This window comes from Opisthocomus hoazin, chromosome Z (assembly GCF_030867145.1).
Source record: "Opisthocomus hoazin isolate bOpiHoa1 chromosome Z, bOpiHoa1.hap1, whole genome shotgun sequence".
NCBI classification, from domain to species: Eukaryota; Metazoa; Chordata; class Aves; order Opisthocomiformes; family Opisthocomidae; genus Opisthocomus; species Opisthocomus hoazin.
In genome coordinates, this window is record NC_134454.1 from 90,473,037 (window position 1) to 90,486,550 (window position 13,514).

The following is a 13,514-nucleotide window of genomic DNA, read 5'->3' on the forward strand; positions in this document are numbered from 1 at the left end:
TTCGAATCAGCGGGAGGTGATGGAGAACGGTGGCGGCAGCCGCTGCCCAGGCGCAGGCCCTGCCAGTGGGAGAAGGGTCATGTACCGCAGGGAGGAGCAGCTGCTGAGCTTGGTTGGGCTGTCGAGGTGCTGGCTGCCATCCCCTCGCAGGAACAGGGAGGAGAACCTGCGCACAGCCTTCCTGCTCCGGGGCCCACGCCAGCACTCTGGCTGGGACTCGTTCTAGAAACATGGGAATTAAAAATAAGCCGTGTTTTATCCTTCAGGACTACCGTTAACAAGAGCTGAAGCAGAGGAAAAGAGATCGTGCTGCTCTGCTGTGGTTTCTGAGGATGAGCGGAGCAGTGCTAGCTGCTGAAGCTGCCTTTGAGACTGCTAGTACCAGGTGTACAAAATCGGCAAAGAAACTCACTTGGTTGTCCAGGTACCCCATCCCACCTCTCCAGCAAGCGTTGCCTGCTGCGCCTGAAGCTCATGAACTTGTTGTGTATTGTAACAACGCAGAACCGAGGAACTGCTGCCGCTGGAAGGCACCCCGGGAGGCTGCTCTTGCCCTGGCAACTGTGGGCCTGCCCAGGCGGCTCCGAGCATCTCCAAGCACAGGTTCTCTCTGGGAAACCTGTCCCAGTCCCTGACCACCCTCAAGGTAAAGCAGCTCCCCTACTGTAAAGAAGGTCCCCCCTGAGCCTTCTCAGTGTGTACACTGGTGACACAGATAAAACAGTATAATTGTTTAAAGTAACATAATGAAAATGTTTAACGCTTTTATTAGCACCTTATTTTAAGAAAAGTTAATGCTTTCCGTAATTCAAACAACATTTATAGCAGCTAGTTTAAAACAATCCCTCTAAACGTGAGAGCACGAAAAATAATATAAAGATGTATCATTGATATGATATATAATTGATATGATATATAATTGATATAATGATATATAATTGATATATAATATCATTGATATAATGATACATCATTGGTATAATGCCGTATGACTTTGACCAACATTGGCTTCAGGCATTTATTACCATAGGACAACTGGAGAATCTCCATTCTCCCAGCTGAAAGTAATTCACATGCTAAATGGGCTGCTGTTACAGACAGGCATCTGTTCTTCTTGGATGGTGGGGTAGCCATAGTCACTTGCCAGGAGTCACGTGGCTGCATGTCATTTGCATATCTCTATAGAGATGTATTGATATATCTCAGCACTAGTTTTATCACCAAGAATACACCAACATAGTAACAACATTTATCCATACTTTTTATGTTTCGCAGTTGAACTGAAATGGCTTACTAATTCAACAGCAATAAAAATTTGGAGTTGCTTTCTCTTTAGGGAACTGGTGGTATGGGACATATCTGATACCACGTCCCCATATAGGTAATGTGTTACTTGCCAACACACAGTACAGCAAGTTGTGAACTAATTTCACTATTTTAATTACTTCTAGCCAAGAGATAATGACCTCTCTGGTTTCAACTGCAGAAATAACTTTTCCTTTCTGTCCTAAGCAGCTGGGATGTATTGATGTGTGCTGTTAAACAGCTGATAGGAAAAAGAAAACCATCATTGCACTGCTGTTAGAATCAGCACCTTTGATGATTTGTGTGTAACTAAACCCAAGTATTCACACATACAAAAACCTAACAGTAAAAATCTTGTTTCAGTTGCAAAGACAATAAAAAAATCAAGTCAGTAACCTACCACACCTCCTTAGCACGATCCACTGACTAGGCCCAGAGAACAAATCCAGCTTATGTAGGTTGCTGTCTCCAAGACCTCTCCTTTGTTTCACCTAAAAGTTAGAAAATGTGTAGGATAGGAATTCCCTCATGCTAACTTATTTATTGTCCTAGTTTTGTCATTGACTATTTTTTGTGACATGGGACTCTTTTTTTTTTCCCAAGTTTCTTGATGCTATGTTTTTTTTAATAAAGCAAAGTGAGCGTGATAACAGCTGAAAAAATTAGGAGGCCTAAAAGCTCAGCAGCAGTAAGCGGCAAAAATAGGGACGGATTAGTGACATCTTTGTATTAACCCCGCTCGAGGATAAACTAAGTAAAACCAGAAGTTAAACCCGCAACTTTCTCGACCCCGCTCTGTCACGCTCAAGCCCGGACGTATTTCCGAGATAACACCCCACAGCTGCTGGCATTTACGAAGCCCTCTCATAAGCCGCTCCTCCCAGCTCTCCTCTCAGCGCCGCGCCCTTCTGCGGGGCTGGCCCGGTCCTTCTGCGGGGCCCGCCGTGGGTCCAGGCCGCTGCGGTGGGGCCCGCGCTGCCCGGCCCGGTCCAGGCAGCCCCTCCCGCCGCGGCCCGGCCCCCTTCGCCGTGCTTAGGCCCGTCTCCCTCTCCCGGCCTCGCCACAAGGCCCGGCCCGGCCCGCCTCCCGCCCGGCACCCCGCCGCCGCCGCGCCCACCGGCTCCGCCGCCCGGTTTCCATGACGACGCCGGCTGCCTCTGCGTGCCGTCAGTGACGACGGCTGGCGGCTTTGCGACAGTGGCGGCAGCCGGCCGTGTCAGCTGGTCGGCGCGCCGGGCGCGGGTGTGGGAGCGCGGCGGGGGCGCGGCGCCCGGGGACGGGACCGTGCCCACCGCCCCGGCGGGGACAGGTGAGTGCCCGCCGGCAGCCTTCGGGTAGAGGGCACCCTCCCCCCTCGGCGGGCGGGTGGCGGCGCCGGTGCCCGGCAGGGCTCGCTGCCCCGGCCCCCGCACTGCCCCGGCCCCCGCACTGCCCCGGCCCCCGGCGGGCGGCGGCTCTCGCCACCCCCCTCCCCGTGGCGGAGCGGTGACGGGGGCCGCCATGTTGTGCGGGGTCTGCGGCAGCCTCCGGCCCGACGGGGGGAGCCCGGGGGGCGGTAGCAGGTGTCGGCCCCGCGGCGGCCTGCGGGCTCCTGGCCCCCGCCGGCTGAGGCCCGGGGCGGAGGCGGGCCCGGCCGCAGGGTCGTGCGCTGGGAGGAGGGGCCCTTCCCGCCGCATCCCCGCGCGCGCCCTGCGGCGGGAGGCCGGGGCGGCTGCAGCAGCGCGGGCAGCGCCGGGTGCCGGCTCCGCACCGTAAGGCTTGCGGGGCTCGGGCTTGTGCTGTCAACAAGTACCAACCCAGAATGCACCGCCGGCCGGTGCACGCCGCGGGCTTGCGCCGTGTGTGCTGCCGTGGATGTGTCACGGGAGTCGGTCGTGGGCGGCCGGGCAGGGGTGAGGTGGAGAGCGGGCTCTGTGAGCGGGAGCTTACCCACGGAGTGACTCTGCACAGGGGGGTAATGCTGTGTGGGAACGGCGGTTTCTTTTAATGCCACGTTTTCGTGGCCCCTCTATAATAATCTCTTTCCTTTTTCCATGACAGCCGTGATATTATTGGCAGCTAGGGATATGGTTTAGAGTTTCCTTTGCAACTGCTTTGGATAACTGTCCTTCATGTGATTGTGATGGTTTGAAACGGGAAAAATGTATGTGGATTTAATGTGTCATCAAATGAAGTGCCACAAAAACCTCCAAATGGCTTTCCAAGGTGTCTGCTAACTATAATGAAGGAGTTAAGAGTCCCAAATTATTGTTTCCTCTTCCTTCTTGTTTACAACCTTCTACATATACAGGGAGTGGCGGGTTTGGTTTTTTTTGGGGGGAGGGTGAGATAACCAGTCTTTCCTTTGTTAAATATTTTTAGATCAGATGTTTGCAGTCATTCACTCAGCTGGGGCAAGGGGCAAGCAATAACCTTTTATTGGATTGTAGCTGTTGTTATTGCCACCTGAAGGTTAAGGAAGAGTTTATGTCTTAACTAGTTACTTTTCAGTTTCTATTTTGGAAAACAAGTTTGTATTTGTTGAATTATTTTTGATCTTGAGTGTATTGGGAAGGTTTAACAGTGATGTTTACGATGCTTTTATTTAGATTGCTGTAATGCCTAATGGCCAGCTCAAGACAGAGACACCTGTGACAAGTGTTGCCTCAGGGTGCTTGAAATACAGTTATGTTTGGAGATCGTTGTTATAGATAAATTGACTTAGAGGGATGTAGAGATACCTGCTTCACAGTGTTATGCAGAAGCTCCTGATTTAGGGGAAAAAGCAAAGATGAATTGAGGTGATGAATTTTTGAACAAAGTACATGGGGATTAAAGGCCAGGTGCCATTAATTTTTTAATCCTTAATCAGCATAATGAGAACCACAGTCTGGTTTGTTAACGGTTATTATCTGGATTGAAATCACCTTTTCACCTCATATAAACTTCCATGTAGCCTAACGGTTGGGACCAAGTTGGAAATAGTAGGTTAGTACTCTCCTGCAGGTATGCTTAGTTCTGTTTGAATGAGCGGGGTTGGTGAGGTCAGTGTGAATATTCATAACAGTATGATGGAGTGTGCTGTGCTTACGAAAGTGGGGCCTTTGAAAAGTCCTTGCACCTCCTTGGTTACGCAGGGCTGAGTCTCTTCTCGTTGGTAGCTGGTGGGGGCTTTTTTGTGTGTATTGAAACAGGTAAAGTGGAGTATGAAATGAATGAGGTTGCCACTTTAACCCCCCAGCTGCTATCCCGTTTTGTGTGTGCATGGGGATGACGTTAAAGCTAATGGTTTACCTGTCTTTTTGCTAAGTCAGTTTCCTGACTTTGCTGTCATCATGAACAAATTGTTTGTTGGTTGTACAGCTAACAAAATTGATTGCATTCCTCACCTGTTTCCTCATAATACTCTCTTAGTGAAAAAATACATTTCTTCTTTTCATCAGTAGTTTTTAGCATAGTGTTGCAATAATCTTTTTGTAATTGCAAGTCAGAAACCTGTACTGTTAATTGGATAAAAATAAAAGTATGGTTGTTGTTCTCTAAGTTTTGTGTTCAGTGCTTATCAGATGCAAGCTGAAATGATAAGGATTTACTACATGTGTCAGTGTAAGACCTGACCTAGTAGATTGTTTCATAGTATTTTGTGTCCTGCAGATACAGTCCAAAATTTTTTAGCTTAAAAAGAAAAATATCAGGGATTTGTGTGCTGGAAAAGTATTACCTTTTTAAAAGCTTTCTCAGACGTCTTGGTTGGCATGGATTTACAAAGGGCAAGTTGTGTGTAACGGCCCTGATGGCCTCCCACGATGAGACGACAGGCTTGGTGATGCGGGAGAGCAGTGAGTGTTGCCGCGCTGGCAGCGTGAAGCCCAGCTGGAGGGTGGTTGAGCACTGGAACGAATTGCACAGGGCGGCGAGGCTGTGGAGCCTCCGTCCTTGGAGATACCCAGAACTCCAGCTGGACACGGTCTAGGGCAACCTGCTGTAGCTGACCTGGCTTTTGCAGGGCCTTGGAGGGTGTGACCTCCCGAGGTGCCTGCCAGGCTCGGCTGTTCGGTGATGCAACCTCGTTTTGTTAGATTCATCATAGCTGAAGAAAGCAAACGTATTTTGCATTTGATCCCTTTGTAGTGTGTCAAAACTAATTCCAGAAGACTCTGAAAATTACTGACAGGCCTTCAGAAACAAGTGGAATGTAATTGACATAGCAAACTTTACTGACCATTTGTATTTAATAATGGAATTGTTTGTTTATTCACTGTCCATTGAGAGAAAGGTGTAATTGTCTAAATATGTGGGTTCTGATAGTGAAAGATTTCTGCAACTCTGAGTAAAGCACTTAATTTTCTTCTTCCTACCTCGTTAATACTTTTTCTACATCCCCAAGTATTAAATGGAAAAGGCATTTGTAATTAAATTTCAAATAATCAGATTTTTATAAAATGCATTGGATAGCTTAAATGGAAACAATGATGTAACAGAAATGAGCCTTTACCATAAATATATGATTATCTTTATGTAAATGGTTTTAGGAGGGCTGTTACAATGCTTGACTAATGTCTTGGAATGAAAGATCCTGTATGCATGACAAATATTAGGCGTAAAAATTGCTGTTCACTTGAAAATATGGAATCCACTTAGAAGGTTTGTCCTGATGTCATGGATGGCAGCCATCTCTGTACTTATTGGTGGCAAATCTGAATAATAACGTAATTTAAATTCTGCTGAAAATACAGAAAAATGGCATTAACATGTGGTAAACATTGATAGGGAAAGGAATGATTTATTCTTAACCTTTCTGTGTTGCTTTGTTTGAACATAAGCGCAGTTACATTTTTTTAAAAGCAAATGTTCATTTGGCAGGCTTTAATGGTTCATTTTGGAGCTGTTACATGCTGAGAGCATATATGATAAAGAAACAGTCAATTCACATATGATATTTTTTTTTGGCAGATTATTTTAGTGTCCACACATATCCTAAGATTATTCATGCACGTGCTTTAATTGAAATAAATGTGTTTGGAAAAAGCTCTTCTTGGCTTTTGCTGTGCTCTGTTAAGACAAAGATAGATTTACTTGCCTTTTTTACTTCTTTCCCAAAAGAAGCGTTTCTTTCTCCTGGCCTGCCTCGCATCTTCCCTGTGTGCCTGGTGTCTGTGGATCCGTCTCCTCCAGGCAACGGGCTCGAGCGCAGCACGGGGCTCGCTGAGCTCGGTCTGGGCAGCGTCGTGCCACAGTGCTGCGATGGGACATGAAAGTGCTGAAGAGTTCCACGACTCTGGCAGGGTCTGTGTGTGGCTGGTACTCTGTCTCTGGGAGACACCAGTGGGACCACTCCAGAGCAGAGCGATCCGTAGCACCTAGGGGTGCAGTGCTTCCCGAAGCGCCCAGGTACCTGAGAGTTCCGGTGAGGTCGCACGTGGCAGATCAGCAGTGTGGTGGTTTGTGCACATCGAATAAACATAACCAAGTTTCTTTTTGGTGACAGAACTGAAGTTACTCTCCTGTTTTTGTACTTCTAGGAATATTACCAATGTTTTAAAGTAGTGTGTGCAAACTGTTAGGGCTGAGCCGTGTAAGGGGGCAGGGAATTTGTGTGCTTCTGTCTGCCTCATCGGTGCTTTGAAAGTCACCAGCAGATCAAAGGAGTTGGGTAGTGTGGTTGGTCAAACGACGATGCTGATGGTACCTTCTGGTTACCTCGCACGGAGACATCTTCAGTCCTACGTTCTGTTCTTCCTTCCTTCCTTCCCGTTGGCTTTGTTTTCTACTTGTGCAGTCTGCAGCATCACTGTCCCTGCTTCTTCTTAAACCTTTCCTCATGCATCTACCCACTGAAATATTTGAGGGCAAGGAAATCTGTATACGTACCAAATGCTGTACTGGCCACAACTGTTTCCCTGCATGTAGGGCATGGAAGTAATACCAGCTAGAGAATTATATCCACTCGCTAGTGATCAGCATGGAAGGAACCTGGTTTTAGTGTCTCAGGGCAGTGCAGAGGGGAAATGTCACTCTCTGTAGCTGCTGGGCTTCTTCCCGTAAGTTAATTTTGTTTGAGTGCTTATTCTAGCCGTAAAAATCCTTATTATGGATGCTGTTTTGGGGTGAGTGACTTGAGGCTTAGAAGGTTTAATGAGGTCTTGAGGCTTCCCATCATGACTGAAAGCTGTGGGAAAACTTGAGGAAATTGCAAATAAAATGTTCCTGTTGCAGGAGCAGTTTGTATACAGGAGGAGGAAGGCTTGTGGATGTTTTCCTGTCTGTTGCTGTCACTTGGAAAGATAAAAGTGTATGCAAAAACTGGACGGACAGGAATGCTAATGATTTTTAAAAATACTGGAATTAGTTTCCAAGCCTGATTTGTGGCAGAAGTTGGTAACCCGTATGATAAAGGCTTGGAGTCCTGCTGTGGTTTGTATGCAGAATGTTTTTGTTTAGGTATTATTCTGATTTGCTGCTGTTAGGTTTATTTTATGTTGCAGATGAAGCTGAGGATGAGAATCATTGCATGACTCTACCTTTAATCTGTTACAGAAACAATTGTTATAAAGCTTTCTGACCAAGCATCTGGCCTTTGTCTTTGTGGCTGTGACTGTCCTCCCTGGTCATCCCCCTGACTGTACTGAACAGCAAGCTGCTGTTAACTGCAACATTTTCTATGCATCTGCCTTGGACCTTCATCATCAGACTTTGATTTGAAATTGCTGTTATGTTTTCTGATTGTAATTTGGTTCAGCAAGTTAGCTGCAAATAATTTACCATAGTTCACCAGTCCTGAAAGTGTTAGTTAGTGTTTAGAAGACTATGGCTTGGTAAAGGTGTTCATGTGAGTCTTTGATTTAGTATTTAATACATTGTACTTAAGAAATCAGTTTCATAGCTTTACTCAAATAGCAATTTATCCCAGATTATGAAGTTTTCCTAAATACCAGTCGTAAGCAGTGCAGCTGAAAGTCACTTGACTATTCTACCAGATTAGCATATTATTTTAATTTTTTGGATCATCTGCTAATCTAAAGAATCGCTCTCGATTTAAATACAAAGACCATAACTGAGATGTATGCATATGTAACTCTAGATTGTATTTCGATGATACAGCAGACCTAGTAACAAAAGCCTGAAAAAGGCTGCGGTACCATTTTTGCCTTGTTTGTTATGGGGAAAAATAAAAATCCATAGGACCAGACAGTGGCCAATGTGGCTGAGGGACTGCTCTCTGTGGTTGGAAGGTGGTGATGATGGCGGGAATTTCCTGATCACTGCGGGAACTCCTGCATCTGAAGTGGCCCCCCAGGCTGGGGGACGAGGGCTGGGGAGCAGCTGGGGGGTCGGGAGCTGGGCGTCCTGGTGGGTCCGGGGCTGTGTCTCCGCACGGCCGCGGGAGCTGCATGCTCGACTGTGCTGGCAAGGCTGTAGGCAGTGGGCCAAGAAAAGGAATCACTGAGTAGAGGGGAAGGTTACGAGGCCGCGCTGCAGTCCTGCGTGCGGTCTGGGGCTGCCCGGCACCAGGAAACCATCGACATGTTGGAGTGAGCCATGGAGGGCTGTCGGGGTGGCTCAGCGCTTGTGTCTGCAGTTAGGTAAAGATACAGTGTCAGGAACGTGGAGACCTGAGATAATTTAGGTCAAATGAAAAAAATACATCATATTTTATGTTTCTGTGTCTGGCAAAACATGGCCTGCTACTCTGGGCTGTTCTGGTGCCTCCTCAGAGAGGCGGTGGCTTACAGCTAGACGCAGCGGTTATCCGCTGGAGGCGATCCACGAAGAGCCGGCTGTGTTCAGAGGGACGGTGGGAGACTGGGTTTGGGATACGGAGTGGCACCTGTCAGGGTTGTGCAAAGGAGCTGAAGAAGAGGGGCTTGGACTCCAAAAAAGTGAGTGGAAATAACTTCCTGAGGCCCTGCAAATGATAGTGATGCTGTGATTTACATTGCAACTCTCACCTTACGAAAAAGCAAATGTTAGGAAGAGAAAAGATCCTTTGTGGTGGGGCAGGGAACAAAAGAGAGCCTCTGCTTTTGTCAAGTCTTTTCGGGAAGGACTTTTCCCACGTCCCTGCATCCATGCATTTGTTGTCTCTTTGAGAGAAGTAATTTGAGAGTGAAGCAAAATAAATACGAGCATGCTTTTGTACATAATATACGTATACACACGCACCCCCCTTCATACCCACAGTAACGGTAACTCATTCTTTTATTGGGTGTTTGGAGGAAGGAAACTGGGATTCTGGCACTCGTGGAAGTGATACAGCAAAACTTAACAGGCACAAAGAAGTCAGAGGGCTGTTAAGCGGGAAGAACTCTCCTCAGTTTGGTGTCTCCATTCTCCAGTTCAAAGTTCCAGTTCCCTTTTCTGCAGAAATAGTTTATTTTAGCGAGGTATAGATAACTAAAACATGGGATTTCATTTGTAATGGTTCACTGTGTGCTTTTTGACCGTTTGTCAATGGTACAGTGTTTATTTGCTGCTGTAGTTTGTCATCATTGATGTAAAAAAATTATTGATTGTTTACAGACAATAAGTGAGTTTTGTTTTTTGCAGGGGATCCATTCAGTGGTTGCTAGTGATAGAGGAGGGTTGTTCTTTGTAGACTGAATTCCCGAACTGTTAAAATGAACTTGTGGTATTTTCTGAAAATGAAGTTTTTAATGAAGGCATTGCGGTACCATAATAAAAAACTAGAAGGAAAGAGGTAGTTTTTCTTTTTGCTCTCTCTCCTAATGATTGGTATGAAATATTCTAGGATTTCTGTTTCTCTTGGAGGAAAGTTTTGAAATGTGAATATCTGTAGTGCTTTAGAAAGTATTTTGCTGTTAATGTTTTCAGTGCTTTCTCTCACATTTTTCTGCATGGAAATGTAAAATACATTGGGTTACTTGTATGTGCTAGTATATTTGCATGTTGTAATACACTTTGCATTTGTTTTGAAAATTCCGTTTGTTCAGTATGTATTTATAGTGCTGCCGATTTTACAGTGTTTATAAGTAGTCTGGAATAGCATTTAAACTGACTGCAGTATTTCAAGTAACAATTTCAATTTTGTGCCCTTCATTCTTGAGTTGTTCAAAAGTGCAGCCGTTTGCATTACCAAAACAAGCAGGTGACGGGTAAATACTGTGCCTTGGTCCCTGAACTGTGAGCAGGAGGAGATGAGAGGAATGAGAGAGATTTTTATGTTCCTTATCAGCATTTTTACCCCTAGATTTTTGAGCTCTGACATTATTGATGGATTGCTTGATTCATCATTAAAATTTAGTTCATAGATTACACTGATCAAATATTATTTACTGTCATGAAATAAGCCGTGGTGGCGGTGTGGTCAGACAAGTACTTGGAGCTCCCTGCGAGCCGGGTGCCTGCTGGTCGGGGCGAGAGGGGTGCTTGGAGTGCGTTACCTGCGGGGCTGCCGGCCGGGCGTCTGTCGGGATTCATTTGGGCTCAGTTCTGCATTTCCCATCCACGGTAGTGGAGCTGCCGAAGGGAGCTTTTTGCAGGTAGCAAGGGAAGAAAGCTTTGTGAAGAATGTGTACTCTGGTATTCGAGTGCTATAATATATACAAAGGAAAGAAATTTCCATCTCTCCCCACCTTTCCCAGCGTGCCTTTCATTTTATTTCACAAGTGGGTGGTGAAGGAGTTAAATGGGTCGTTTTGTTTATTCATTTTGATGGGGTTTTTTTGACTGTTTTTTGTAGTACATCTAGACATTTTATTTCTGGTTTTCACTATATTTTTATGATCATTTCACTATAAATCAAGTATTTTTAGAATCGTAGCTCTTCAGTAAGGTCACTGTATTCTGTAAATTTTCTAAATTATTCTGCAGTTCTGTATTGTGGTCATGCAGACAGAACAATTGATCTACCGTTGCATAACAATTAACACTACGTTTACAGGCATGTTTTACAGCAGCTAATTCCAGGGTACCTTGTAGCATGTTGATTAAGTGTTTGATTGTTGGTCTTTATATTTGTTCATTAAATAATAACACTTAATAAAATAAGTAGTTGGTAATAGAGATAGTCCAGCTGGGTGGAAGAAGTGAGTTGGCATAAAGTGGCACTTTGTAGTAAGTGATATTGCCATGTTGATCGTACTGATTTTGTGAAAACCGTAATGTGTCTCTTGCTTTTTGGATGTTTGAGGCTTGGTACGTCCAGCTGGCCCTGTGAGCTGTTGTACAGTTTGTAATACTTAGCTATGCATTATTCGGCTCTTGCTGTCTTCCCTTCCCCCATTTTTCCATGTACATTATCAGGTTCGATTTCTCTGCCTGCAGAGTTGCTTCCTGTAGGAGCATAGGCAGCCTTTGTCTAAAAAGAAACTACTTTCTTGAAGAAATTGCATTGTAATTTTTATGTAGATGAGAGCTAACATTAATCTGTGTTGAACTCTGTGGAATCACGTAGGTTGGAAGTATAGTAAAAACCAAAGTTTTGCAACGGAAGGTGTTTTTGATGCGGAAAGCACTTCTTGGGGTGTGGGAGTCACCACTGGGGATGGCCAGGGTAACGTAAGATCGAAAAGCCAACTTTGTGGTTGATGCAGGCAAGATCTCTGTGGTTGCCCGTGTTTATATGAAACGGGAGTTTGTCTCCAAGGGGAAGCACTAAGCCTTGCGTGATAGTTTTCAGTAGACCTGCAGGTTAGGGAATTAAATTCTCACAGCCTCCGTGGAAACCTGGAGCTGGTGTTTGTCCTTGCTTTGGCAGGAGGACAGGGGGGATTGTTCTGTGGCGTGGTGTCCAGCAGCAGCCGGGCAGGGGGTCAGCGTGAGTCTCCTCGTTTCCCGGGTAGTTCCTTACAGCCCTGGCCGTTGTCTGGTCGGGGTGTCGGGGACGCGGAGGGGACCTGCGGTTATCGCAGTGGGGAAGTGGAGTTGTAGTGAGCGTGGCTTACAGTCAGGATGACCTTTACTTTTTTTCCGCTTGTCGTAACTCAGAATTTTTTTCCCTCTCTTGAAATGCTGTAAAATAAGTTGACATGTCTGTGAACAAATGCAAATATTGCTGGATTGCTCATGTATCTATGATAGGCATCTATAGAAAGACAGCAAAATATGCATTTTGAAAAATATTTCTTGAATGAATCCTCCCTGTGTTTGTTGTGTTTATACTCCTCTAAATCAGAAATTCTGCTCTGGTTTGGGCTATGGTAAGTTCAGAACATAACCCTCTACAAGATAATATATAAGGAGCATTTATTTATTTCACACGACCATTTTGCCCACTCATTTATCACAAAATGCTCCAAGCAATAGCTTTCCATAACTCAAACTTTTACCGCTGCGTAGTAGAGCAACTCTTACAACTCCAAATCCAGAATAAGAGACCAATAAGAAAATAGCAGTTATTCTGGCATATTTTCTTCATAGTTAAACATACAATTTTTCAGTTGTTTGAGAGTGTAATAGTAACTGGAATGGGTCTTGCATACGTCTTATATAGATTAGCCATTGGTACAATTGAAATATAACTTAAATTCCAGCATTTTTATTTATGAAGTGCAGGGTATACCCACAAAGGATCTCCAGAATAATCATGAGCTCAATCGGTTACCTGGAAAGCAAAAGAAAGTCTTGTATTTGCAGTTTCCTCTTCCTGCGCGGGACCTTGTCGTGCCCCCTGCCCTGGGGGGTGCAGGCAGGCGGGGGGGCAGCGGGCAGGGGTGCAGGCAGCCCCCAGCGCTGCTGCTTGCGTCGGCCCCTGCCCAGCCGGAGCGCTGACGCTACGCTGACAAGCTCAGTGTGCGCAACCTCAGCTTCGAGGATCTTACGTTATGGAAACTTTGAAGTGGTTGGCAAGCTCGGAATGTTTCTAACAAAAACAGTGGTTTGTTTTGGTGTTTAAGTCTTACGCTAATCCTCCTAACTGTGTTTTATTACTACAGCTTCAGCTTCTGTGAGGTTTTCTTTCTCTCTGAAGTTACAATTCAGCCACCTTTGTTCTCTGTTTCCCAGTCACCAAGAAAGTCTTGGCTTTGTGACAGATGAAAACTTCTCCATGTCAGTTGTGTCAATATATTCCTAAGATAATAAACATTGCTACAAAGATAGTGTTGCATCTATTTCTCGTTGGATAATGGCCAGGATCAAGTTGGTATGGCAAACCATGGTGATCAGAACTACAGAATCACAGAATGGTCGGGGTTGGCAGGGACCTCTGTGGGTCACCCAGCCCAACCCCCTGCCCAAGCAGGGTCACCCAGAGCAGGCTGCACAGCACC

The 13,514-nt window shown here is 45.7% G+C and overlaps 1 protein-coding gene and 1 long non-coding RNA gene across 3 annotated transcripts in view; one reads left to right on the forward strand and one right to left on the reverse strand.

The window, feature by feature from the left end:
• Positions 1-2,447, reverse strand: LOC142358875 (uncharacterized). The gene is made up of 3 exons (XR_012761915.1): positions 2,423-2,447; positions 1,706-1,796; positions 1-222 (listed from the first exon to the last, which is right to left on the reverse strand). It is a non-coding gene; the product is annotated as an uncharacterized LOC142358875 (long non-coding RNA).
• An 86-nt stretch (positions 2,448-2,533) lies between these two features.
• LOC104339069 (WD repeat-containing protein 7) overlaps positions 2,534-13,514 on the forward strand; it is a 128,688-nt gene continuing 117,707 nt past the window's right edge. For both annotated transcript variants that reach the window (XM_075410819.1, XM_075410820.1), the window contains exon 1: positions 2,534-2,614. The gene's annotated coding sequence lies outside the window, so the exon portion shown is untranslated. The remainder of the gene's footprint in view (positions 2,615-13,514) is intronic.